The 18,252-nt window shown below is 39.7% G+C and overlaps 1 long non-coding RNA gene across 1 annotated transcript; it reads right to left on the reverse strand.

The window, feature by feature from the left end:
• Positions 1-4,995: 4,995 nt before the first annotated feature.
• LOC120991540 lies at positions 4,996-12,531 on the reverse strand. The gene is made up of 3 exons (XR_005776715.1): positions 12,368-12,531; positions 8,008-8,010; positions 4,996-5,006 (listed from the first exon to the last, which is right to left on the reverse strand). It is a non-coding gene; the product is annotated as an uncharacterized LOC120991540 (long non-coding RNA).
• Positions 12,532-18,252: the final 5,721 nt, after the last annotated feature.

Consider the following 18,252-nt stretch of genomic DNA (forward strand, 5'->3'; position numbering starts at 1 on the left):
TGGGAAGACAGTCTGGGACTTGGTGTCACCCTTATTCGGCAAGGGGTACCATCTTTATGTGGACAATTTTTACACAAGTGTGGCCCTCTTTAGGCATTTGTTTCTAGAACGGATTTGCGCCTGTGGCACCGCGCGAACTAGTCGCGTGGGCTTCCCCCAACGGCTTGTAACCACCCGTCTTGCAAGGGGGGAGAGGGCTGCCTTGTGTAACGAAGAACTGCTCGCGGTGAAATGGAGAGACAAGCGTGACGTTTACATGCTCTCCTCCATTCACGCAGACACGACAATCCAAATTGAGCGAGCAACCCGTGTCATTGAAAAGCCCCTCTGTGTCCACGACTATAATGCGCTCATGGGAGGGGTGGACTTCAATGACCAGATGTTGTCTCCGTATTTAGTTTCCCGCAGAACCAGACGCTGGTATAAGAAGGTGTCTGTATATTTAATTCAATTGGCGCTGTACAATAGTTTTGTTCTCTACAGTAAGGCTGGGAGAACACGATCTTTCCTCAAATTCCAGGAAGAGATCATCGAGAACCTCCTTTACCCAGGAGGTTCCGTGGCCCCATCCCCCAGTGTAGTTAGCCGTCTACACGAGCGACATTTCCCCAGTGTCGTTCCTGGTACCTCAACCCAACCGTCACCCCGAAAAAGATGTCGTGTCTGTAGCAGGAGTGGAATAAGGCGTGACACCCGCTATTTCTGTCCTGACTGTGCTGACCACCCTGCCCTATGCTATGGAGAGTGTTTCCGGAAGTACCACACACAGGTACACCTAGCATAGGGATTGCATCTCACAGGACAGGCACACAGGGCTATTAGGGCCCTTTTACTCTCAGCTGCTGCAAACCTCTCCTTTCACCTGGGATAAAGTGCATAACGTACTTCGCCACATCTTTGGGCGATTTGCGCTTTGCACATTGTCCCATGGGGAAGGAGAGGTTTGTTCTATAAAGGTAAAAAAAACTAAACAAAAAAAAAATTACCGGTAAGTAAAAAAGTTAAAAAAGTTTAAAAAAGTTAATATGTTCTGTTCTAAAGTTAATAAAGTTATTGCTTTGCGGCCTGGTTTTTTCTTTTTTCTTTTGTTTTTTTTACCTTCCAGGTGGACCAACCGATCAACTAGCTGCAGCACTGATGTGCATTCTGACAGAAGCATTGTGCTGCTGTCAGATTACACGCAAGTCGGTGTATGCGGCGCTGCAAGACGAGATTTCTCCTCTGCAGTAAAAGATATGTTTGCCGAGGCATATGAGCTGAGGAGGTGGCGGTGTTCATATACTTTGGCAAACACTTTGTATATATAAAAAAAAAAAATCCCGGCAATGATTTATTCATCCACATCGATTGATGCGAATGGAGAAATCTGGTTTGCCAGGGCATACGAGCTGAAGTGGGTATGGATGTTGGGCGGAGCTCCTATGTCCTGGCAGACGCCTTTCCCCTCCTTTTTCTTTTTTTGGCAGAGATTTTTTCATCCACATTGATCGATGCGAATGAAGAAATCTGTGCCGTTCATTTTTTTCTTTCAGCCCAGAGGCTGAACGGAAAAAAAAAATCTCATTACCCGTATGCTCAATATAAGGAGAATAGCAGAAACTCCTAATGCTGGGCATACATGTAATGATTGCGGAGACCCTCAAATGCCAGGGCAGTACAAACACCCCACAAATAACACCATTTTGGAAAGAAGACACCCCAAGGTATTCGCTGAGGGGCATATTGAGTCCATGAAAGATTGAAATTTTTGTCCCAAGTTAGCGGAAAGAGAGACTTTGTGAGAACAAAATCCAAAAAATCAATTTCCGCTAACTTGTGCCAAAAATTTTTTTTTTCAATGAACTCGCCATGCCCCTCATTGAATACCTTGGGGTGTCTTCTTTCCAAAATGGGGTCACATGTGGGGTATTTATACTGCCCTGGCATTTTAGGGGCCCCAAAGCGTGAGAAGAAGTCTGGTATCCAAATGTCTAAAAATGCCCTCCTAAAAGGAATTTGGGCCCCTTTGCCCACCTAGGCTGCAAAAAAGTGTCACACATGTGGTATCTCCGTATTCAGCAGAAGTTGGGGAATATGTTTTGGGGTGTCATTTTACATATACCCATGCTGGGTGAGATAAATATCTTGGTCAAATGCCAACTTTGTATAAAAAAAATGGGAAAAGTTGTCTTTTGCCAAGATATTTCTCTCACCCAGCATGGGTATATGTAAAATGACACCCCAAAACACATTCCTTACCTTCTCCTGAGTACGGAGATACCAGATGTGTGACACTTTTTTGCAGCCTAGCTGGGCAAAGGGGCCCACATTCCAAAGAGCACCTTTCAGATTTCACAGGTCATTTACCTACTTACCAGACATTAGGGCCCCTGGAAAATGCCAGGGCAGTATAACTGCCCCACAAGTGACCCCATTTTGGAAAGAAGACACCCCAAGGTATTCCGTGAGGGGCATGGCAAGTTCCTAGAATTTTTTATTTTTTGTCACAAGTTAGTGGACAATGATGATTTTTTTTTTTTTCATACAAAGTCTCCTATTCCACTAACTTGTGACAAAAAATTTTTTTTTCCATGAACTCACTATGCCCATCAGCGAATACCTTGGGGTCTCTTCTTTCCAAAATGGGGTCACTTGTGGGGTAGTTATACTGCCCTGGCATTCTAGGGGCCCAAATGTGTGGTAAGGAGTTTGAAATCAAATTCTGTAAAAATGACCAGTGAAATCCGAAAGGTGCTCTTTGGAATATGGGCCCCTTTGCCCACCTAGGCTGCTAAAAAGTGTCACACATCTGGTATCTCCGTACTCAGGAGAAGGTGGGGAATGTGTTTTGGGGTGTCATTTTATATATACCCATGCTGGGTGAGAGAAATATCTTGGCAAAAGACAACTTTTCCCATTTTTTTATACAAAGTTGTCATTTGACCAAGATATTTATCTCACCCAGCATGGGTATATGTAAAAAGACACCCCAAAACACATTCCTCAACTTCTCCTGAGTACGGCAATACCACATGTGTGACACTTTTTTGCAGCCTAGGTGGGCAAAGGGGCCCATATTCCAAAGAGCACCTTTCGGATTTCACTCGTCATTTTTTACAGAATTTGATTTCAAACTCCTTACCACACATTTGGGCCCCTAAAATGCCAGGGCAGTATAACTACCCCACAAGTGACCCCATTTTGGAAAGAAGAGACCCCAAGGTATTCGCTGATGGGCATAGTGAGTTCATGGAAGTTTTTATTTTTTGTCACAAGTTAGTGGAATATGAGACTTTGTATGAAAAAAAAAATAAAAAAAAAATCATCATTTTCCACTAACTTGTGACAAAAAATAAAAAATTCTAGGAACTCGCCATGCCCCTCACGGAATAGCTTGGGGTGTCTTCTTTCCAAAATGGGGTCACTTGTGGGGTAGTTATACTGCCCTGGCATTCTAGGGGCCCAAATGTGTGGTAAGGAGTTTGAAATCAAATTCTGTAAAAAATGACGAGTGAAATCCGAAAGGTGCTCTTTGGAATATGGGCCCCTTTGCCCACCTAGGCTGCAAAAAAGTGTCACACATCTGGTATCTCCGTACTCAGGAGAAGGTGGGGAATGTGTTTTGGGGTGTCATTTTACATATACCCATGCTGGGTGAGAGAAATATCTTGGCAAAAGACAACTTTTCCCATTTTTTTATACAAAGTTGTCATTTGACCAAGATATTTCTCTCACCCAGCATGGGTATATGTAAAAAGACACCCCAAAACACATTCCTCAACTTCTCCTGAGTACGGGGATACCAGATGTGTGACACTTTTTTGCAGCCTAGGTGGGCAAAGGGGCCCATATTCCAAAGAGCACCTTTCGGATTTCACTCGTCATTTTTTACAGAATTTGATTTCAAACTCCTTACCACACATTTGGGCCCCTAGAATGCCAGGGCAGTATAACTACCCCACAAGTGACCCCATTTTGGAAAGAAGAGACCCCAAGGTATTCGCTGAGGGGCATAGTGAGTTCATGGAAGTTTTTATTTTTTGTCACAAGTTAGTGGAATATGAGACTTTGTATGAAAAAAAAAAAAAAAAAAAAAATCATCATTTTCCACTAACTTGTGACAAAAAATAAAAAATTCTAGGAACTCGCCATGCCCCTCACGGAATAGCTTGGGGTGTCTTCTTTCCAAAATGGGGTCACTTGTGGGGTAGTTATACTGCCCTGGCATTCTAGGGGCCCAAATGTGTGGTAAGGAGTTAGAAATCAAATTCTGTAAAAAATGATGAGTGAAATCCGAAAGGTGCTCTTTGGAATATGGGCCCCTTTGCCCACCTAGGCTGCAAAAAAGTGTCACACATCTGGTATCTCCGTACTCAGGAGAAGGTGGGGAATGTGTTTTGGGGTGTCATTTTATATATACCCATGCTGGGTGAGAGAAATATCTTGGCAAAAGACAACTTTTCCCATTTTTTTATACAAAGTTGTCATTTGACCAAGATATTTATCTCACCCAGCATGGGTATATGTAAAAAGACACCCCAAAACACATTCCTCAACTTCTCCTGAGTACGGGGATACCAGATGTGTGACACTTTTTTGCAGCCTAGGTGGGCAAAGGGGCCCATATTCCAAAGAGCACCTTTCGGATTTCACAGGTCATTTTTTACTGAATTTGATTTCAAACTCTTTACCACACATTTGGGCCCCTAGAATGCCAGGGCAGTATAACTACCCCACAAGTGACCCCATTTTGGAAAGAAGAGACCCCAAGGTATTCGCTGATGGGCATAGTGAGTTCATAGAACTTTTTATTTTTTGTCACAAGTTAGTGGAATATGAGACTTTGTAAGAAAAAAAAAAAAAAAAAATCATCATTTTCCGCTAACTTGTGACAAAAAATAAAAAGTTCGATGAACTCACTATGCCCATCAGCGAATACCTTAGGGTGTGTACTTTCCGAAATGGGGTCATTTGTGGGGTGTTTGTACTGTCTGGGCATTGTAGAACCTCAGGAAACATGACAGGTGCTCAGAAAGTCAGAGCTGCTTCAAAAAGCGGAAATTCACATTTTTGTACCATAGTTTGTAAACGCTATAACTTTTACCCAAACCATTTTTTTTTTACCCAAACATTTTTTTTTTATCAAAGACATGTAGAACTATAAATTTAGAGCAAAATTTCTATATGGATGTCGTTTTTTTTTGCAAAATTTTACAACTGAAAGTGAAAAATGTCATTTTTTTGCAAAAAAAATCGTTAAATTTCGATTAATAACAAAAAAAGTAAAAATGTCAGCAGCAATGAAATACCACCAAATGAAAGCTCTATTAGTGAGAAGAAAAGGAGGTAAAATTCATTTGGGTGGTAAGTTGCATGACCGAGCAATAAACGGTGAAAGTAGTGTAGGTCAGAAGTGTAAAAAGTGGCCTGGTCTTTCAGGGTGTTTAAGCACTGGGGGCTGAGGTGGTTAAAGACCCGACATGTGATGTAATAGTACGTCACATGTTGGGAAAGGGTTAATGGGTCTTGGTTAATGTGTCACCTACAATATTAGCGCTGGTTAATTTAAAACATTTAAACAGGTTAGATTGGCATGTAATAAAATCAAACACAGTTTGAGAAAGTCTGATAATCTTTTTTACAGTGTGATTCACTTTAATATATTTTGAACAAGATTCAGGTCCCAATGTTCAAGTTATGTTCAAGTCATGTGGTGGTATGTCTGATGTCAGGAACTACAAAAGTAGATACAGGTTATCTTGTGATTCAAGTTTCTGTTAGTGTCTTTTAGGCCTCATGCACACAGCTATGTATTGCGGTCCGCTGTGAGCATGCCGCTTTTTCCCCCTGTCTAGAGGAAAGTCCTTTTCTTGTCTGCAAAACAGATGTCCTATTTTTTGTGGGGCCACAGAATGGATTTACTGATGCGGACAGCACACGGGTGCACACTGAATTGCTGTTCTTTTGGGATTTTTTTACTAGTTGTATGGTACGATCTAATCGGTTTAAATGCCTTGACTAGTCTTTACTAGACTATAACAGAGGACTAGAGACATTACCGAATCATTAGGTCAAACCATAGACAAAAAAAATGGTGAAGGCAAGTGGCATATGTTCAGGTCTGAGCAGGCAGAGGCCCTCTCAGATAAGGGCGCATGAATAAACTGTCCATACCCAGGATCTATCCATAAAATATTTGCAGACAGCACCCTCCGTCCGATAAAGCCCTGACTCTCTGGAACTTATTTTATGAATCAAAGAAATGACTTTGTTGGACAGGCCTTAAAACAAGGCTTAAAATGCACCAATTCAGTTTCACATTTGAGGGAAAATAAATCACTCGCTTAATACAAAGGACACTACAAATCGATCAGCTGATTGCAGTTTGAGTCCATTGTGAGAAAAAGGTATTGCTTCTTGTTCACAAGGTCAGCAAGTGGGCAGAGTGCTGAGAGGAAGCCTGCTGCCAGGCAATGCCAACCAGCCACAAAAGGGCAGAGGTAGTAGCCCAAAAGCAATTAAGAGTAAAAAATAGATACATATACTTAGCATTGCTTAGGCTACTTTCTCACCTGCGTTCGGTGCAGTTCCGTCTTCTATCTGCACAGACGGACCCGCACCGATAATGCAAACGCTTGTATCCGTTCATAACGGATACGTTTGCATTATTCATTAACGTCTTGACTTACATTGAAAGTCAGTGGGGGACGGATCTGTTTTTAATTGCATCATATTGTGTCAGTAAAAATGGATCTGTCCCCATTGACTTACATTGTAAGTCAGGACGAATACGTTTGGCTCCACATCGTCAGGCGTACACCAAAACGCTGCAAGCTGCGCTTTAGTGCCCGCCTAAAAAGCGGAATGCAGGCGCAACAGAGACCAAACGCAGCCAAATTGATCCATTCTGAATGGATCATTATCCATTCAGAATGCATTGGGGCTGAACTGATCCATTTTGGGCCGCTTGTGAGAGCCCTGAAACGGATCTCACAAGCGGACCCAGAAACGCCAGTGTGAAAGTAGCCTTACATATCTAATACTAAAAGAGATTCCTCTCCAATCACATCCAGAGTTGAATTTAAAATTCAGCTGACTCTGGCAGCTATCACTTTAGCTAAGCTTTGCTGGTGCATAGTTGGTAAAATCTGAAAACCTTTCTGGGACATTTTGACTTGATAGTGCATGGTATAAATGTTTTTCCAAATATTCCCTGTATATTAAGCAAGAAACACAAGTATAGTAGGTAGAAAAAAAATTTAAATTTTGGAATCGTAGGTGTACAGTAACAAAAATAACTTTCTATCTCTCTTATATAAATTTTAAATCATCCTCTATTATTGTGGCATCCAAAATGGACCTTAACAACTACACTTATGTGCCATGTACAGCCTATAGTTAGTATTCCACTTAGTTCCGGTTCACACAAACATCCATCTAGGAGGACACTGAATACCAACCCAGGTCACAATGGGAAGTGACTATACAAGGCACACAAAGACAGATAAATTACAGATGAGCAAATTTAAAATTAAATATTGTTTTGGGTCTGAATCTATCAATTTTACCATCAGAATCGAATATGTCCAAATAAATTTGACTTAAGTTAGAAGTTTTCCAACTGCGCTAAAAAGTCATGTATGACACTCTGGGGTCTCCCAGGACTGTATCCAACCCCTTTCAAACTTTTGAATGCCCAGGCAGCATTAGTAATGACAAAGCGACTGCAAAATATACTGTATGGTTAGGGGTAAATGGATGGTGACTTGTGGTAAAAAACATACTGCACTGTCGGATTTGTTGCTGTTTAAAATAATAATAAAAAAACGGTCTAAAAAATAATCCCTTTCTAAGGGCAGATGCCTATCAATGTTTATATACACACAGTGGTATCAGGTGAAGTAATGGTTTGTTTTGAACTTTGAAATAGTTTTTTAGAGAAAAATTCTCAATCCAAGTCCACTATGACGCACAAAAACAATGCATTGGGCTGCAGACATGCTCTAATAAAATGAGTTTTTTTTTAACCCCCTTATGGACTGGGCCATTTTTCACCTTAAGGACCAGACAGATTTTTGCAAATCTGACATGTGTCACTATATGTGGTGATAACTTTAAAACGCTTTTACTTATCCAAGACATTCTGAGACTGTTTTCTCATCTGGGCGACTCTCTTATGTAGTGGCTCATTTTCTTCGGTATGAAATGATGGTTTGATTGGTACTATTTTAGGGTGCATATGACTTTTTGATTGCTTGGTATTACACTTTTTGTGATGTAAAGTGACCAAAAAATTGCTTTTTTGACACTGTTTTATTTTTATTTTTATTTTTTTACGATGTTCACCTGAGGGGTTAGGTCATGTGATATTTTTATAGAGAAGTCGTTACGGATGTGGCAATACCTAATATGTATAATTTTTTTATTTATTTAAGTTTTACACAATAATATCTTTTTTGAAACAAACAAAAAAATCATGTTTTAGTGTCTCCATAGTCTGAGAGCCATAGTTTTTTATTATTTTTTGAGCGATTGGTAGGTAGGGTATAATTTTTGCGGGATGAGGTGACGGTTTGATTGGCACTATTTTGGAGTGCATATGACTTTTTGATTGCTTGGTATTACACTTTTTGTGATGTAAAGTGACCAAAAAATTGCTTTTTTGACACCGTTTTATTTTTTTACGATGTTCACCTGAGGGGTTAGGTCATGTGATATTTTTATAGAGAAGTCGTTACGGATGTGGCAATACCTAATATGTATAATTTTTTTATTTATTTAAGTTTTACACAATAATATCTTTTTTGAAACAAACAAAAAAATCATGTTTTAGTGTCTCCATAGTCTGAGAGCCATAGTTTTTTTATTATTTTTTGAGCGATTGGTAGGTAGGGTATAATTTTTGCGGGATGAGGTGACGGTTTGATTGGCACTATTTTGGAGTGCATATGACTTTTTGATTGCTTGCTATTACACTTTTTGTGATATAAGGTGACAAAATGGCTTTTTGACACCATTTTTATATGATTTTTTTTACGGTGTTCACCTGAGGGGTTAAATCATGTGATTTTTTTTATAGAGAAGGTTGTTACAGACGCAGCAATACCTAATATGTATCCTTTTTTTATTTAGTTAAATTTTATACACTAATATCATTTTTGAAACAAAAAAAAATATGTTTTAGTGTCTCAATAGTCTGAGAGGCATATTTTTTTCATTTTTTGGGCGATTGTCTTATCCAAACGTTATGCCGGCATAATAGTGGAGTCTTCAAATGTATAACTCCAGGGTACTGAATATCAAATCAGACGCGTTTCGGAGCAATAGACAACAGGCTCCTTCATCAGTGGACCACTGAAGAAGGAGCCAGTTGTATATTCCTCCGAAACGCATCTGGTTTGATACTCAGTACCCTGGAGTTATACATTTGAAGACTCCACTATTATGCCGGCATAAAGTTTGTTGGAAGCATAAACCTGAAACGATCACTATATTCCAATACAGCAGACCAACTACAGACGGATCATTAGGACCCAGCAGTCACAAAGTTGACACCTGAAGGAGGTGAGCAGGAAATCTCACGTGAACTAACAACAAGATCCCGGAGGTAAGCGGTAGATGACTTGCTGCATGTGGGACGCCACACGGCATACGCTGACTCCCGGTGAAACGTGAGTACTACTGCTGGTGTTTTTACTCCGTGATGGACTAAATAGAAGACTGTTACTGAGTGCAACAGCTCTCTTGTTCACCTATATGTTGGAGAGAAGGCTTCTCAAGTTCTGATCACTGCCATTAGTATATATTGACTGCAAAACGTTATATGGATACAAGTGCAATATGTGCTAGTGGATAACAGCCCAAAAGTACTCAAGGTCACCAAACCTATCTAACAGTGGATACTGGGTTGCACTACTACACGAGTGGACTTATTACAGGGCATTGTCAATTTTATTCAGTGTTATTCCTGGCATATTCATCATCCAGTGCCATATGTGCCATTTTATACGGACATCACGACGGTGTGAAAGCATACTATTATATATTGTATTATTTTTTTTTTACATTTTATGTGGGGATTAATAGCGACCGCTATTTTTTATACTGGTGTCTATATCTTTTAACAATAAATTACTTCCAACGTGACCACTAAGTATTGTGAGTGCCGATCATTTCATCTATATGGATTCATAGTTTTTAGAGGTGTTATATTGGGGTCATTTGGTATAACATAATGTACAACAACATTAACCATTAGCCTGTAAGACTCATCAATGTTGCCGTAATTGTTCCAGATTCTCATTCAGCACTAGGAAATCTACAAAATCTACACTGGTGTAGAGTTTTATTTGTTACAGATAACTTAAAAAAAAAACATAAAAACGCATTTTGGATGTTAATGAAATTCCTCAAATTTTTATGAATAATAGATGGTAGAAACCTCAGAAATGCATTGTATGGAGCTTTTTATTTATTTGTAATAAATACAATGTTTTTCACAAGTTCATATTTTGTGTTACAAATCTATTCATGTTCTTTTTGCTAAAAATAGATTGTTTTCTGTCCTTGTTGAATCAGTATTGTCTCTGACTGCTTTCCTATTGTTTGTTTTTTCCATTCCTGTGGCATAAGTATGTTAACTGTTTTTCATGGCCAAAAAAAAAACGGCTTTCACATATTTTAAGTGTCTCTTAGCAAATATCTGTGAAAAACTGTATATTGATGGTGACACCTATATTCAGACACCAAACCAAACTCCAGAATCCAGAACCCAGACCAAACTCTAGTATTTAGACTTAGATCATACCCAGACTAAAATATTCAGACCCCAGCTAACAAAATTGAGACCCCATATTTAAAAAGCATCTGTCACTATGATCATCACTATGATCAAAGTCGATTTGCATAATAGTTTGTTTGAATACTGTACGGAGCGCGCGTGCCGTACAGTATTAGAATGTAATGGCTCCGATGAGCCGAAGTTATTGCTTTGCGAATTCTTGCGAGACTTTGCGTAATAACTTCATAAAATTATTTGTTCTGTAAAAAAAACATTTGGAACACTTGGAACCAAACCCGAGTTTTTTACAGTACAAATTAATTGGCTTATCGGAGCCAATACATTCTAATACTGTACGGCGAACGCGCTCCGTACAGTATTGGAATGAGATTTTATGTGAATCGACTTCGGATGTTTCATCCGAAGTCAATTCGCTCATCCCTAATGAACTCTATTAAACCAGACTTACTGCCTGGTATGGTTGGTATGGTGACTAAAATGAGCCATTTTCTCAGCGATCTCTGTATTCTTATTTTTAGTTATATGAGGTGATCAGAGTACCAAGAGGCTAGCCTAGGTCTATTGTACTGTACTCAAATGATGAGTACTATACAATAGACACGTCATCAGAAACTGACCATAAAACACTATGATGCAGTCAGATCGGGTTAGGGAAGCTGCAGTTAGATGTGACCAATACACAGACAGTGTTTCCCTCAAAAGGCTTTTCCGGTACAGGTCACAGACTACTGTGTCTATGGCCGATGGTGGCTATTGTAAAGCATATCTCTAAATGCTGTTAACAACAGCTCAGGCAAGATGGCAGCCAACATAATCTTGCATAGAAAATCGAAAAAAATCTAGAAACAATATAAAAACAGATAAAAAAAAGAATATATGTTTCTATCTGGGTTTAATTGGCAGAAAAATGTAAAGGTGACACATTCACTTTAAATGTAAGACTTTTGGTTTGTCTTAATTTCGTCACTATTATGAATTCAATGTAAACCATGCTAACATTTATTAAATGAGAGAGTAATAGACGAGATGTAGCCAGGCAAGGCACATAAAGGAGAAATGGAACATTACTTAAAAGGCATCTGTCAGCAGATTTGTACCTATGGAACTGGCTCAGCTGGCTGTTGCATTGTTAGGGTTGCCAACCGTCCATAAATTTCTGGACACAGTCCATAAAAATAGGCAACTTTTTTCCTGTGTTCGTGAAAAAAAGATAGATGTGTCCATGATTTTTTTGAGGCTGGTGGTGCATGACTAGATTATTTTGGTGGTAATTATCTTCATTTTACAGCTCATACTAAATGCTAGTAATGAATTCTTATCAGCATATTGAGCTATAGACATGTATTACTTATAATCTTTGTCATCCATTATGCTTTTCCAATTTGTCCATAAAAAAAGTTGCTTGTCTGTAATTTTGGGATAGGTTTTCTGGAAAAAAGAAACATTTTGGTTGGCAACACTGTTGCTGTTCACTTGGCAGCTGAAGTCATCTGTGTTGGTCACATGTTCATCTGTGTTACCCTAAACTATATAGATATTTGTATTCATATGCCAATCACACATGGATACCTACAGCTATATTGGGACATTAAAGATTCAGAACCGCATCAATTAGATCGAGTCAACAACTTTATTAGTCATGACATCCAAAAGTCTTAGATCACACGGTAAATAAATCTATGCCTCCTTATAAGGTTTGTTTAAGTATGCATAGCAAGACAGTTACAATAACCCCAACATGAAATAAACTAAACTAACTAAGGGTACTTTCACACTAGCGTTTTTGTTTTCCGGTATTGAGTTCCGTCACAGGAGCTCAATAACGGAAAAAACTGATCAGTTTTATCCTAATGCATTCTGAATGGCGAGCATTCCGTTCAGGATGCATCAGTTCAGTCCCTCTTACGTTTTTGTGGCCGGAGAAAATACCGCAGCATGCTGCAGTTTTCTCTCCGGCCAAAAATACTGAACACTTGCCGGAATGCCAGATCCGGCATTAATTTACATTGAAGTGTATTAGTGCCGGATTAAGTGTTCCGGCAAAAGGGATCCGGCTTTCCAGTCTGCGCAGACCTTTAAAAATGCAAAAAAATTTAATACTAGATCCGTTTTTCTGTATGACACTGGAGAGACGGATCCGGTATTTCAATGCATTTCTCAGACGGATCCGCATCCGGATCCGTCTGACAAATGCCATATATTTGCGTCCGGATTGCCGGATCCGTCCGGCAGGACAGGCGACGGAACTGCCTGCAGGAATCCTCTGCCGCAAGTGTGAAAGTACCCTAAAACATATACAATACATATAGACATACATGTGCACAATACTATTAATCAAGGGATATGATCATATCTACCGTCCAGCGGTCTTTACTACACAGCTGTGTGATGTTCCTTCTCCTTCTCCTCCTGCTCTTGCTCCTTCTTCCCTATCTGGGATTCACAAACACAACCATAGTATTGTAATTGTATATGCATATTTATATCTATATCCCTAATACCATAAAACAACTATCTCTTATATATATATATATATATATATATATATATATATATATATAAAAATAAGTTTCTGTCTGTCTGTCTATCTGTCTGTCTAGACGTTCTTTATACGCGACCAAACGACTGGACCGATCTTCACCAAATTTGGCACACAGGTACATCAGGTGTCCGGGAAGGTTTTAGACCTTTCTAGGACGTACCGTTACTGAGATATTCCCAAAAAAATTGCCCCCCCCCCCCCACAAATACAAGCCTGCAATTCTTTCTCTTCAAAGCCCAACTGCCATAAACACAGTTTTACTCCAGGTTTCCATAACAACCCAGCCATATTTCTTTACTGCTTAAAGGGGCGGTCACAGTGAAAGTGACAGTTAAAGGGGCGGTCACAGTGAAAGTGACAGTTAAAGGGGCGGTCACAGTGAAAGTGATAGTTAAAGGGGCGGTCACAGTGAAAGTCAGTTAAAGGGGCGGGCACTGTAGAGGTCACTGTTATGGGGGAAACTGTTGATATTTTTTTACGACACACGGAAACATAAAATGAAATAGATGAAATATACCCGTGCGAAGCCGGGTCCTTCTGCTAGTCTCTTATATATATATATATATGTCTCTTATATAAAAATGAGTTTCTGTCTGTCTGTCTGTCTGGACGTTCCTTATGCGCGACCAAACAACTGGACCGATCTTCACCAAATTTGGCACACAGGTACATCAGGTGTCCGGGAAGGTTTTAGACCGGGTCTCAGCTCTCTAGGATGTACCTTCCTGAGATATTCCCAAAAAATGACCCACATTAGCCAATACAAGCCTGCAAGTCATTCTCTTCAAATCCCAACTGCCATAAACACAGTTTTACTCCAGGTTTCCTTAACAACCCAGCCATTTTTCTTTACTGCTTAAAGGGGCGGGCACTGTGGAGGTCACTGTTTTTAAAGGGGTGGGCACAGTGGAGGTCACTGTTATTAAATGGGCGGGCAATGTGGAGGTCACTCTGATTAAAGGGGCGGGCGCTATGAAGGTCCCTGTTAAAGGGGCAGGCACTGTGAAAGTCACTGTTAAAGGGTCAGTTACTGTTAAAGGAGCAGTCACTGTGAAAGTCACTGTTAATGGGGGGTTCACTGTGAAAATCACTGTTAAAGGGGCGGTCATTGTAAAAGTCACTGTTAAAGGGGCAGTCACTGTGAAAGTCACTGTTAAAGGGGCGTTTACTTTGAAAGTCACTGTTAAAGGGGCGGCCACTGTAAAAGTCACTGTTAAAGGGGCAGTAACTGTGAAAGTCACTGTTAAAGGGGCGGTCACTGTTAAAGGGGCGATCACTGTGAAAGTCACTGTTAAAGGGGCGGTCACTCTGAAAGTCACTGTTAAAGGGGCAGTCACTGTAAAAGTCACTGTTAAAGGGGTGGTCACTGTTAACCCCTTAGGGACCCATGATGTACCGGTACGGCATGGGTCCCGAGTCCTTAAGGACCCATGACGTACCGGTACGTCATGTATAGTTCCGATCACCGCCGCCCGGCGGGCGGTGATCGGAACCTGGTGCCTGCTCAAATCATTGAGCAGGCACCTTGGCTAAATGCGCGGGGGGGTCTCGTGACCCCCCCCTGTCGGCTTTTACCTGGTGCGGCGGTGGCGGTGGTTCCATCGGGTCCCCATGGGGCTGTAGGGGGGACCCGATGGCATGGAAGGCAGCGTGATGCCTTCCTGAGGCATCACGCTGCCTTCCGGTGACGAGCCTGTGAGATCCAGCCCCCTGGATCTCACAGGCCGGAAGCTGTATGAGTAATACACACAGTATTACTCATACAGCCAATGCATTCCAATACAGAAGTATTGGAATGCATTGTAAAGGATTAAACCCCCAAAAGTTCAAGTCCCAAAGTGGGACAAAATTAAAATTAAAAAAAAAGTTGAAAAAATAAAGTTTTCCCCCCAAAAAAATTAAGTTTCAAGTAAAAATAAACAAAAATTTAATTTTCACTAAATAAAGTAAAAAAAAATTGGTAAAAAATAGGGGAAAAAAAGTATACATATTAGGTATTGCCGCGTCCGTATCGACCGTCTCTATAAACATATCACATGACCTAACCCCTCAGATCAACACCGTAAAAAATTAAAAATTAAAAATAAAAACTGCTAAATAAACCATTTTTGTCACCTTACATCACAAAAAGTACAACAGCAAGCGATCAAAAAGGCATTTGCCCACCAAAATAGCACTAATCTAACCGTCACCTCATCCCGCAAAAAATAAGCCCCTATCTGAGACAATCGCCCAAAAAATAAAAAAAACTATGGTTCAGAATATGGAGACACTAAAACATCATTTTTTTTGTTTTAAAAAAGCTGTTATTGTGTAAAACTTACATAAATAAAAAAAAAGTATACATATTTGGTATCGCCACGTTCGTATCGACCGACTCTATAAAAATATCACATGACCTAACCCCTCAGATGAACACTGTAAAAAAATTTAAAATAAAAACTGTGCTAAATATACAATTTTTTGTCACCTTACATCACAAAAAGTGTAATAGTAAGCGATCAAAAAGTCACACGCACCCCAAAATAGTGCCAATAAAACCGTCATCTCATCCCGCAAAAATCATACCCTACCCAAGGTAATCGCCCAAAAACTGAAAAAATTATGGCTCTCAGACTATGGAAACACTAAAACATGATTTTTTTTGCTTCAAAAAACAAATCATTGTGTAAAACTTACATAAATAAATAAAAAAGTATACATATTAGGTATCGCCGCATCCGTGACAACCTGGTCTATAAAAATATCACATGATCTAACCTTTCAGATAAATGTTGTAAATAAAAAAAATAAAAAACGGTGCCAAAACAGCTATTTCTTGTTATCTTGCCTCACAAAAAGTGTAATATAGATTAACCAAAAATCATATGTACCCTAAACTAGTACCAACAATACTGCCACCCTATCCCGTAGTTTCTAAAATAGGGCCACTTTTTTGGAGTTTCTACTCTAGGGGTGTATCAGCGGGGCTTCAAATGGGACATGGTGTCAAAAAAACCAGTCCAGTAAAATCTGCCTTTCAAAAACCATATGGCATTCCTTTCCTTCTGCGCCATGCCGTGTGCCCGTACAGCTGTTTACGACCACATATGGGGTGTTTCTGTAAACTACAGAATCAGGGCCATAAATATAGAGTTTTGTTTGGCTGTTAACCCTTGCTTTGTTACTGGGAAAAATGGATTAAAATGGAAAATTTGCCAAAAAATTGAAATTCTGAAATTTCATCTCCATTTGCCAATAACTCTTGTGGAACACCTAAAGGGTTGACGACGTTTGTAAAATCTGTTTTGAATACCTTGATGGGTGTAGTTTCTTAGATGGGGTCACTTTTATGGAGTTTCTACTCTAGGGTTGCATCAGGGGGGCTTCAAATAGGACATGGTGTCAAAAATAACAGTCCAGCAAAATCTGCCTTCCAAAAACTGTATGGCATTCCTTTCCTTCTGCGCCCTGCCGTGTGCCCTTACAGTAGTTTACGACCACATATGGGGTGTTTCTGTAAAGTACAGAATCAGGGCTATAAATATTGAGTTTTGTTTGGCTGTTAATCCTTGCTTTGTAACTGGACAAAAATTATTAAAATGGAAAATCTAAATTTTCTAAATTTATAGATAATGGATCTATATGGACATTGAAAGTGGGAAGATATTCTTCAGGGTGAGCTTCAGGTTCACTATTTATTACATTATAGAACCAAAAAAGAAATCCTCAATGTACAACCGTAAATTAGGGCAGGGGATGAATAACCATATAAACCTATAGTGTTGTTAAACAAACAACAAAAGAATGCCCAATGTATTCAAAAAATATATTTTATTTAATTATAATAAACATATCATGATTACTAAAATATTCAAGATAGCAAGAAAAAGTATGAAGAGTCAGCAGGAAACCGGATGCCGCAATCCACTGGCCGGTGTCGCTGCTACCCGCCAGAAGATGGAAAACATGTCAAGTATGCCAGTAGTATGCAAGTATCAGCTGTTGTAATTGTCCATTGAGATCACATGTTTTAGAGCTATATGGTGCATATAAATAGGGGGATATGGCCACACTTTTACTTACCTCCTGACGAAGCTGAGGCAAAACACGCGTCGAGGTTCCTAGCCTGTCCCGTGCCTGCTGCCTTTACCCTCCATCATGTCTCATGGTATGCTTTAACTCTCTACCTGATATCCACAGATGAGCTCCTCTATATCCTTTATAATAAGGTTCTGTGTGTGCTGTCTCATTTATGTGAGGGCTTCATTTTTTCCCCTTTATTGCTAGATTCTAGCGGTTGTTTGATTATTTTTCTTTAACTACACTCTGAGTTGAGCTGAGATTCATCTGTTGGCTATGCACCAGGGTGATGATCATATGAATCACTATTCAGAATAGTCATATTATATGGGCTATTATGCTGTGAATCACCCCGGGGCATACTACTGGCATACTTGACATGTTTTCCATCTTCTGGCGGGTAGCAGCGACACCGGCCAGTGGATTGCGGCATCCGGTTTCCTGCTGACTCTTCATACTTTTTTCTTGCTATCGTGAATATTTTAGTAATCATGATATGTTTATTATAATTAAATAAAATATATTTTTTGAATACATTGGGCATTCTTTTGTTGTTTGTTTAACAACACTATAGGTTTATATCACTATTTATTACAGCCTCCTCCATGTATATTGGAATTGGTGTAATTACCGTTGTTCCAATGGTTGTGACCTCATATGGAGTAAAACAAAAGTTAGGGTTAGGTATTGGACAAATCTGATCTCCATGAAGGTATCTTCCATAATTTGTGTCAACACAGTACTGCCCATCCATGTTGTATGTAACCGTCACAGAAAGAGTCCTCCATTTGGTAAGCAGCACAGGACATGTAGTTTCCATAATTTTTGTTACACTGGCTTCATTTTTAATTGATGCTTTTGTCGACAT

The sequence above is a fragment of the Bufo bufo genome, chromosome 2 (assembly GCF_905171765.1).
Source record: "Bufo bufo chromosome 2, aBufBuf1.1, whole genome shotgun sequence".
NCBI lineage: Eukaryota > Metazoa > Chordata > Amphibia > Anura > Bufonidae > Bufo > Bufo bufo.